Below are 9,565 nucleotides of genomic sequence, written 5' to 3'. Positions count from 1 at the left end.
TGTTACCAGACACCAACTCTATGGAGGCCTTGATCTTGAATTTCTTAGCCTCCAGAACTGTGAGAAATAAGTGTCTGTTGTTTATATAAAGCAGCAGGTCTTTTTGGTATTTTTGTTATGGTAGCTCAAACAAGCTAAGACACCCCGATTCTTGAACTCATCATTAGTGGGCTGCCCCTTGGGCTCCCATTATATTTGCTTCATTTGCCACTTCATCACAATCAGCCACAGGCGATAGCTTTATTAGTTATGCTGTCCCTGCCTGCCATAGAATACAAGCATCCCATTTCCTCCTGGCAAGCAGCTCCACACTGGACTCAAAGCCAAGGACATACCAGGTTAGTCCAATGAATCCCCAAAACTAAGGTTCAGACTTCGTGAGAGAGAACGGCTGGTAGCCCAGGGGATGGCAGAGAAGTTTGTCACGTTATCCTGGGCCGCAGCCGGTTTATAGCTGGCGGGCGGACGCTGGTCAAAACGGGACACGTCCCATTGGGGCACCGGGAGGCTAGGCTGGCAAGCAGGAAACCATGCACCACGACTGCAGAGCAAGGAGTCAGGAAGGAGTCGGGAAAGCTCACCAGAGAGTGAGGGACCCTGGGTGTTCTTGTGTTGGCCTAGGGGCGGACCCATTGAAACAGCAGAGAGATAGGACACAGACAGCAAGAGCCCATTTCCTGCAGCGTCCCTCCAGTGCCATCTACTGACAAAGCTGGCCATCATTCCAGCTGGCCCTGTGCACAGGTCCGATGCCAGTACCATGAAGCAGGACAGCAGGAAACTGACAGGTGTCACAGGTGGGTAAAAAAGCTGATTCCCGCTCCTTGGGCAAAACGAGTAAAAAATGGGCTTGGGAAATCTCTTTAATGATAGAATGCAAGGAAGCCCTCAAAGACAAAAGAGGGTCATAACCAAAGGACCAAAACCAAACTTGAAGGGGATTTTCATTCAGCAAAACTGGAGGGATGTGAGAATAAAAAGAATAATGGCAATAATGAATTATAACAAATTAAATGTTTTTCTTAGTTTCACTGCTACATAGTGATACTATACGAGAGGGCATAAAAGAAGGAAAGGTCTTCTTTACAGATAAATGCCAGGTAATAGTAAATGTAGAAGGAATGATAAAATTAGAAAATCAACTTGCAACCCACAGTATAATATTGACTCGGGGAATGACCACTAATGAGTGTTAAAATAATTGCACAAAAGGTTATTGGCAACAGAATATTCACCTTGTCCAAGATCACCTCCATGAATTAGTGATTCCAAAAGAAGATGCTTCTAACTAGAGAGTTTTGGTGGTCGTCATCTTAATCCAGTAATCAAACTTAGCTTCACAAATGGGATGACTCGACATTTGCTTCCTCATGTTACACAGTAAGAAACACACAACATCCCCTATGAAACGTTTTTGTAAAAAGATGTTTAACAGAATCAAGTCCTAGGAAAACAAGCAAACCCAGACATTGAGTTACTCAATGATACGACTGGCCTGAACTTTCTAAAAAGTTTCCAGATGAAATAAAGGACACAGTTATATTTGAATGTCAGATAAACAACAAAATCTTCTTTTAGCGTAAGCATGGTATGTATTATACTAAAGTATGAGTCATTATTTATCTGATATTCAAATTAACTGTATTTTTATTTTTTAAATCTTTCAACCCTAGAAAAAAAGGGTGTTAGCTTATTTAGATTAAAAGCCTAAAGAGGCATAACCAAGGACAAAACATGAACTTTGACTGGCACCTGGACTGAAAAAGAAACAAAACTATAAAACACATTTGGGGACAGTTATGACAATTGGAATATACACAGTATGTTAGATGATATTGCAGAATTACAGTTAATTTTCTTAAGTGTGATCATGGCATCATATTTATGAAATGAATGTCCTTGTTCTTCAGAAATATTTAGGAGTAATGTGCCATGGTTTTTGTAATTTGCTTTCTGATGATTCAGAAAACACAGGGTACACAAGGAGAGAGAAACTAATGTGGCAAAATGTATTATTCTTTCAACTTTTCTCAAAGTTTGGAAATGTTCCCAAAATTGGGAGTAGAAAGAAAGGGCTGGCAGAATACAGGAATGTATGATAAATAATGTCCTTAAAATAATGTCTCATCCATTAATATAAAAGTCTCAGAGCAATTCCTTTATGGTTCACTTCTTATATAAAATCAAGAAGAAAGAATTAATACATTTTTACAACAACAAAAAATAATGTTTAAATTATGACCCGTCACCTAGTATCTCCTAATGACCCTGTAGCTGCTGACTTCAGATGCAATCTGACAATATTTTCATCCTTTTTCCATGTTGCTAGTAGTATAACTTAACCATGATTCGGAGTCCTTTTTTACTGGTCGCTGGCATGGCCTCTTCCCCTCTCCCACACCTAATATTTCAGGCTTCTAGTAACAGTGGCTCCAAAGATTGTTTGATTGCAATTATAATAGTAACAACAAAACTTCCCTGTGAGTTAGTGTTGCCTGTGCAGCAGGGGAGAAGCAAATAATTAAAATAAGCAGTTCTGTTCTTGATCTGTACTGAGCATGCAGAAAAGGACTTAAAAACGCTGTTTGTGCAGAGGAAGAAAGAACTATCTTCTACAGCACAACATCATGAGGCAGTTTTTTATGCTTCCTCAATTTAGTGAATTCCCATATTGAAGTATTATGAATTATGTTCTCCACTTGCAACACCCAGACCCAAAGCACACACTGTGTAACATGTTACATGTTCAATTGCAATATTGTTCCCTGCAGTCTCTTTGACTTGACCTCTTTTATTCCAGATACCATAAAGACTTATGTCTGACTAGTGTGGTTATTTTAATCTGAAGTGCAGCTACACATTGCATATTAGATCCCAATCTCTAGATGCCCCCACCCCCAAGATGCAAACAAATCTGGGAGAACTATGTGGCTGAATATACTCATCTGGTCAAATTGAAAGGATAGGTTGGCAACCAAAAGAATGTGGCGCAGACCTAAAGAAAAATTCAAAAGAAGGGTCCTAAAGGTGCCCTAAGTATTACTAATATTGTTTATAACATATCAAGGTACTACTGTGAAGTTATTATTTAGAAATTATTGAGTAAAAGTACAGAAGTTTTGCATGGAAATAATACATCCAATTTCTTACTAGGGGAGGCCTCACCCTAGTAAAGCTCAAATACCTGACTTTCCCCATACATCACCTTCTTCCTCATTCCAGACACTAATGATGGAGAGGAAGGGGATTAAGAGCTGATGCTGACATGTTCTTCTAAAGAAGGCCCTCATTGTTTCAGTCTGGTCAGGCTGCTATAACGAAAATACCACAAGCAGATGGTTAATAAAGAACAGAAATTTGTTTTTCATAGTTCTGAAGCCTGGGAAATCCAAGATCTTGGTGCAAGAAGGTTTGATGTCTAGTGAAAGCTCACTTTCTGGTTCATAGACAGTCATCTTTTGCTGTGTCCTCATGGGATGAAAGGGACTGGCGATCCCTCTGGAACTTCTTTTATAAGGTTATTCTGGGCTATGCCCTCTTGATCTAACCATGTCCCAAAGCCCCGCTTCTTAATACCATCACATCGGGGTTAGGACTTCAACATATGAATCTGGGCAAGGAGAGGGGCACACAAAGAGTTAGTCTACAGCACCTACCTTCCAGCCTCAAACCATTTGGAAATGCGCCAAAACACAAGCAGACTCTTCTTGGCAGTGCTTCCAGAGCCCCTCTGGAGCTGTCAAAACAGTGAGCAAATCTACCTCAAAAAAACCGACAAACAAGAGCAAAACAAACTGAATGTCCCTTTACATCACTTCTATCCAACATAGCACTGGAAGTTCTAGTCATTGCAATAAGGAAAAAATAAATTAAATTAGATTTTAAAAGGTAAAAAGCACACAAGTTAGAAAAGAAAAAATAAAACTATTTTTAGACATGATTCTGTATGTAAAGAATTCTGAGAAACCTACAAAACATTCCTAGAACTAAACAATGAGTCCAATAACATTGTGGGATTCAAGATCAGCAGAGAAAAATCAACTGAATTCTTATATTTGACAATGAACAAGGTAAAACCAAAATTAAAATGATGTCATTTATACTTGCTTAAAAAAAGTGAAATGTTTAGGTATAAATCTAAGAAAATAGGTATAAGATCTGTATGATAAAAGTTATAAAATGGTGATTAAAAAGAAACACACACACAAAGATACCTGGGAATTCACACCATGCAATAGCAAAAAAAAAAACCCAAACAATCCAATTAAATACTTGGGGATTCACCCCATGCAATAGCAAAAACAAAACAAAACAAAAAAACAAAAACAACAACAAAAAAAACCCCAAACAATCCAATTAAAAATGGACAGGAGACTAAATAGACATTCTTCCAAAGAAAACATACAGATAGCCAACTAGGATGTGAAAAGGTGCTCAACATCACTAATTATCAAGAGAATGTAAATCAAAACTACAAGGAGATATTACCTCATACCTGTTAGAATGGCTATTATCAAAAAGACAAGAGATACCAAATGTTGGCAAGAATATGGAGAAAAGAGAACTCTTGGGTACTATTGGTAAAAATGTAAATTGGTGCTGTGGCTAGGGAAAACAGGATGGAGGCTCCTCAAAAAATTAAAAATAGAGTTACCATATGACGTAGCAATTCTACTTCTGGGTATTTAGCCAAATGAAGTTTGGATAGAGAAGTTTGGATAAGGAAGTGATTTATCCAAAATCACTAATGATTCATCAGAAAGATAAAACAATTGTAAATATCCACTCATCATTGGAGCACTTAAACATTTAAAACAAATATGAACAAAGAAGAACAAACAAATAAACATCAGTGAAACAACTGTAGAGGATTTCATACTCCACATTCAACAATGGATACATCATCAGACAGAAAATCAAAAAGGAAATGATGGGCTTGTATAACATATAGAACAAATGAATCTAACAGACATTTATAGAACATTACTTTCAACAGCAGCCGAATATATATGCTTTTCAAGCACGTTCTTCAGATAGACTGTATGTTGGGCCACAATACAACCCTTAACAAATTTAGGAAGACTGAAATGATATCAATCTTTTCTAATCATGATGGTACAAAACTAGAGATCAGTAACAGAAGGAAAGCTGGAATATTCACAAATATATGGAAATTAAACAACACACTCTTCAACAATTTATGAGTCAAAGAAGAAATTAAAGGTAAAATCAGAAAGAATCTTGAAATGGAGTGGCAACATGGCAAAACTTAAAGGATCCAATAAAAGCAATTTTAAGTAGGGAGTTTATAACAAGAATGCTTGGATTAAGAAAAAAGAAAGCTCTCAGATAAACAACCTAACTTTACACCTCAAGAGACTAGAAAAAACTAAGCCAAAATTAGCAGAATAAAAGAAATAAGAAAGGTTAGAGCAGAAATGAATGAAATAATGAGTAGGTGACAATAGAAAAGGTAACAAAATTGTATTTGTTCTTTGAAAAGATAAAATCAACAAACCTTTCATTAGACCGACAGAAGGAGAGAGAAAAGACTCAAATAAATAAGACTATAAGTGAAACTATAAATGAAATGAAAAGGGGGACATTAAAACTACAGGAATGTGAAGGATCATAAGACACTATTATCAACAACTGTACGCCAATGAATTGGATAAACTGGAAGAAATGGATATATTCTTAGAAACATGCAACCTACCAAGCCTGAATCATGAAGAAATAGAAAATGTGAACTGTTCAATGACAAGTAAGGACATTGAATTAATAATCAAAAATCTCCCAAAAACCACAATAACAACAACAACAAAAAAAAAAAACCCAGGCCGAAATGGCTCTATGGCTCTAAGGCCAAGTTCTACCAAACACTTAAAAATTAATACCAATCTTTCTCAAACTCTTCCAAAATATTGAAGAGAAGGGAACACTTCCAAAGTCATTTTACAAGGCCAGTGTTACTATAATAACAGATATATGTCATTACGCATTTGTCCAAACCCACGGAGGTACAACACCAAGAGTGAACTCTCATGTAAACTGTAGACTCTGAGTGATTATGTTGTGTTCATGTGGGCTCATCAGATATAACCAATGTACCAATCTGGTGGGAAATGTTGATAATGGGGAAAACCATGCATGCAGGGGACAGGGAGTACATGGAAAACCTCTGTACCTTTCCCTCAATTTCGTGTGAATGTAAAACTGCTTTTAAAAAACAGTCTTTAAATATGGGGGAGGGAACCCGCAATAGTAGTGAAAAATTGTAGCATATCATCTAAGGTCACTTAGATTCAATTAGGAAACAGATAGCATACTCAACCAGCTGATCTGACTAGGAGTTATATAGAATGGGCCAGTTTTTATTCTAGGCTAATTTGGCCCCACAACTGAGGCATTATCTTCCTGAGTCTTCTACTCAGTGCCCCATCTATTATAAACTTTCCCCTCTTTGGATGTTGCTTCATAGACAACATTCATTTGAGTGCCCAAGTTAAGGTAATTAAAAATTTTATATATATATATTTTTTTTTCACCAATCCAATCTCATTTCCTTATATACGCAGCATCCTATAGAATAAAAAGTCTGATTCTAAAGGCCATATCTGCATGCATAGATCTTTTACACCGATCTTGTGAAACAGCATGTTCAATTTCCAGGGATAATTAGCATCAACTTAATCTGTTGTTAATTTCAGTTCTTTCCCACCAAGTACATTTTTTAAAAATTGAAAGATACTGTAACATGGAGGGCAGGATTTGTAAAAATTCTGTTAAAAAAAAGAAAATGATAAAAAGAAATAATTAGAAAGAAGATAATACAGAAATCAAACACAGTAGCTCCAAAGTATGCAAAATTGGTATTCTTGAATTAAGAAAGCAAAATTTAAAATATCTCAATATTACAAAAGAAAAAACCTTAAATAAATGACAAATTGAATTTGCTGATTCAACCCATATAATTTTTCCGAGAAAAATAATTATGCACAATAATCAACACAATGATGTATTCTAGAGCAGGTTAATAAGAAATTTACTAAGCAGGTAACTTTTTGACAGAAAAATCAAGTCATCTGCCATAGCTGAGAGAAAAGAGTGGGTTTAATCTGAACTTTACTTCTCCATGGCAACATTTAATGACAGAGGAAGGTGAGGGCAATGTGTTCAGAATCTTGAAAAGAAGGAAGACAAGATTGAGCCAAGAATACTATGCTCAGCCCATTTGTTTTATGTTTATGGCAACAGAAAGGCACTCTCAATTTTGTACAGACTCTGGGAGTAATGAGGCATTAATGAGTCCTTCTTTTAAAAAAAGAAAAAAAAAAGAACACTTAATAAAAAAATCTATCCCAAAAAAGGATTGAATCAAGAAGACTCAGGGAAGGGGAACTCATGTTTAAAAAGTATGGGCTATGAGAATTGAATATATCTAAATATAAGATGAAATATTATATTTATTATTTTAGAGGAAAATAAAAGCTTAAAGAATTTGACAATGGTAAAGTTATTAATTTTTAAAAGTGTTGGTCGGGAGTACATATTTATTAATATCTTATTTTTCAGAAGAGTCAAAACCCACAAAAAAAATTGACAGATCAAAACAAAATTGCTTGCTTAATTTAGAAAACTGATGCTGATATTAAAATTTACATTTGTAAATAATTTCTAAATAACATTCAGACAAAAACTCAACATAGCTCACTGATCCTCTCTAATAAACTGATGAGAAGCCCTTGGTAGGTTAGGCCAAAGTAAGGACTATGACCAGACAGAATCATTAAATAAAATTAAACCATTAAAATTTATGAATTTAAAATATGTAGTCAGTGAGCAAGAGTATGAAGGAAGCTATTGCAACCAAAATAGGATGGTATTAATAAAAGTTTAAACACATAAATCAAAAAAAGAGAATACAACATGCAGAAATAAACTCACACATACATTGTCAATTGATTTTCAAAAATAGTGCAAAGATAATTCCAGAGAGAAACTTATGATGTCAGAGCAACTGGGTAAGAAAAAAAAAAAACCTTGGTTCATACCACCCACCATGCTAAAATTATCTCAAAATGGATTATATGCCTAAACGTAAAACCTGAAATTATAAAACCTCTAGAAGAAAATATAGGAGAAAATGTTCATGGCCTTGGGTGAAGAAGTCTTAGAAATATGACACCAAATGTATAATTTGTAAAAGAAAAAAATTCATAAATTAGACTTTGTCAAAATTAAGAACTTCTACTAAAAATTACTAAGAAAGTCCACCTTAAATTATTTTTTTTTAGATTTTATTTATTTTTTTGACAGAGATCACAAGTAGGCAGAGAGGCAGGCAGAGAGAGAGAGAGAGAGAGAGAAGCAGGCTCCCTGCTGAGCAGAGAGCCCCATGCGGGACTCGATCCCAGGACCCTGAGATCACGACCCGAGCCACAGGCTAACCCACTGAGCCACCCAGGCGCCCCAGTCCACTTTATTTTTTTAAACATTTTTTTAAAGATTTTATTATTTATTTGACAGAGATCACAAGTAGGCAGAGAGGCAGGCAGAGAGAGAGAGAGAGAGAGAGGAGGGAGCAGGCTCCCCTGTGAGCAGAGAGCCTGATGCAGGGCTGGATCCCAGGACCCCGGGATCACGACCTGAGCCGAAGGCAGAGGCTTTAACCCACTGAGCCACCCAGGCACTCCAGAAAGTCCACTTTAAAAAGGACTTCTGGAATATTAAAGCAAAGATTTCAAAGCTATAACTTAATTACATAAAAAAAGTAAAGTAAGGTTCAGCATCCTCTAAAGTCTCTGATCTCCTAATTCTTGGAGACTGGGAAGCCAAACCAGCCACCCTATGGGCCCAGACAAGGGGCCCTGATCCCGTGGCCATATAGCTTCTTATGCACGTAACTAACACAACTTTTTGCCATTCTGTAGATTCACTTCTATTCAAATTTATTAGTACTATTTTAATTGGAGGGACAGAAATCCTAACCTAAAATAAATTAACTAGAAAGGAAATGTTAGAGCTAATGAAGTCCAGGGGTATATCTGCCTTCAATTAGTGCTGGCTGAGGGACTCAAATGATATCATCAGAAGCTGATCTTTCTTCATCTCCTAAGACCCACCTAAGATTTAATAAATCAGAATCCCTAGGAGTCAGACTCCAGAATCTTATAACCAACAACAGAAAACCCTTTCCAGACGAGTACCATAAAGCCCTTATCAGTTAATTGCTTTATCTGTGTACAGCTTGTCTTTGCAAGCTAATTATAAGCTTCTTGCCTGCAAGGAAAATTTCTTCTGCACCCTAATCATATCTAAGATTGTGCTCAGTGGATATTAGAAAGATATTCTGTAGAATCTGGTAGATCAAGGAATGCTGTAAGTTTAATGCTATAAGCATCAGAAGGCATTTGAAAAGAAATCTGACATTCTTTTGAAAAATCTGGGCTCGTGAAAATACAGTTGAATTCAAAATTTTTGAACATCTACATCCACATGGAATTAGTGAATAAACTTGAGTTAGTAAAGAGCAGTATTCCAAAGCACTCTGTTCTTGGCCCTG

This window comes from Mustela putorius, unplaced genomic scaffold, assembly GCF_011764305.1.
Source record: "Mustela putorius furo isolate JIRA1106 unplaced genomic scaffold, ASM1176430v1.1 tig00000382_pilon_pilon_pilon, whole genome shotgun sequence".
Taxonomy (NCBI): domain Eukaryota; kingdom Metazoa; phylum Chordata; class Mammalia; order Carnivora; family Mustelidae; genus Mustela; species Mustela putorius.
Note: the sequence above shows the minus strand (reverse complement) of the source record.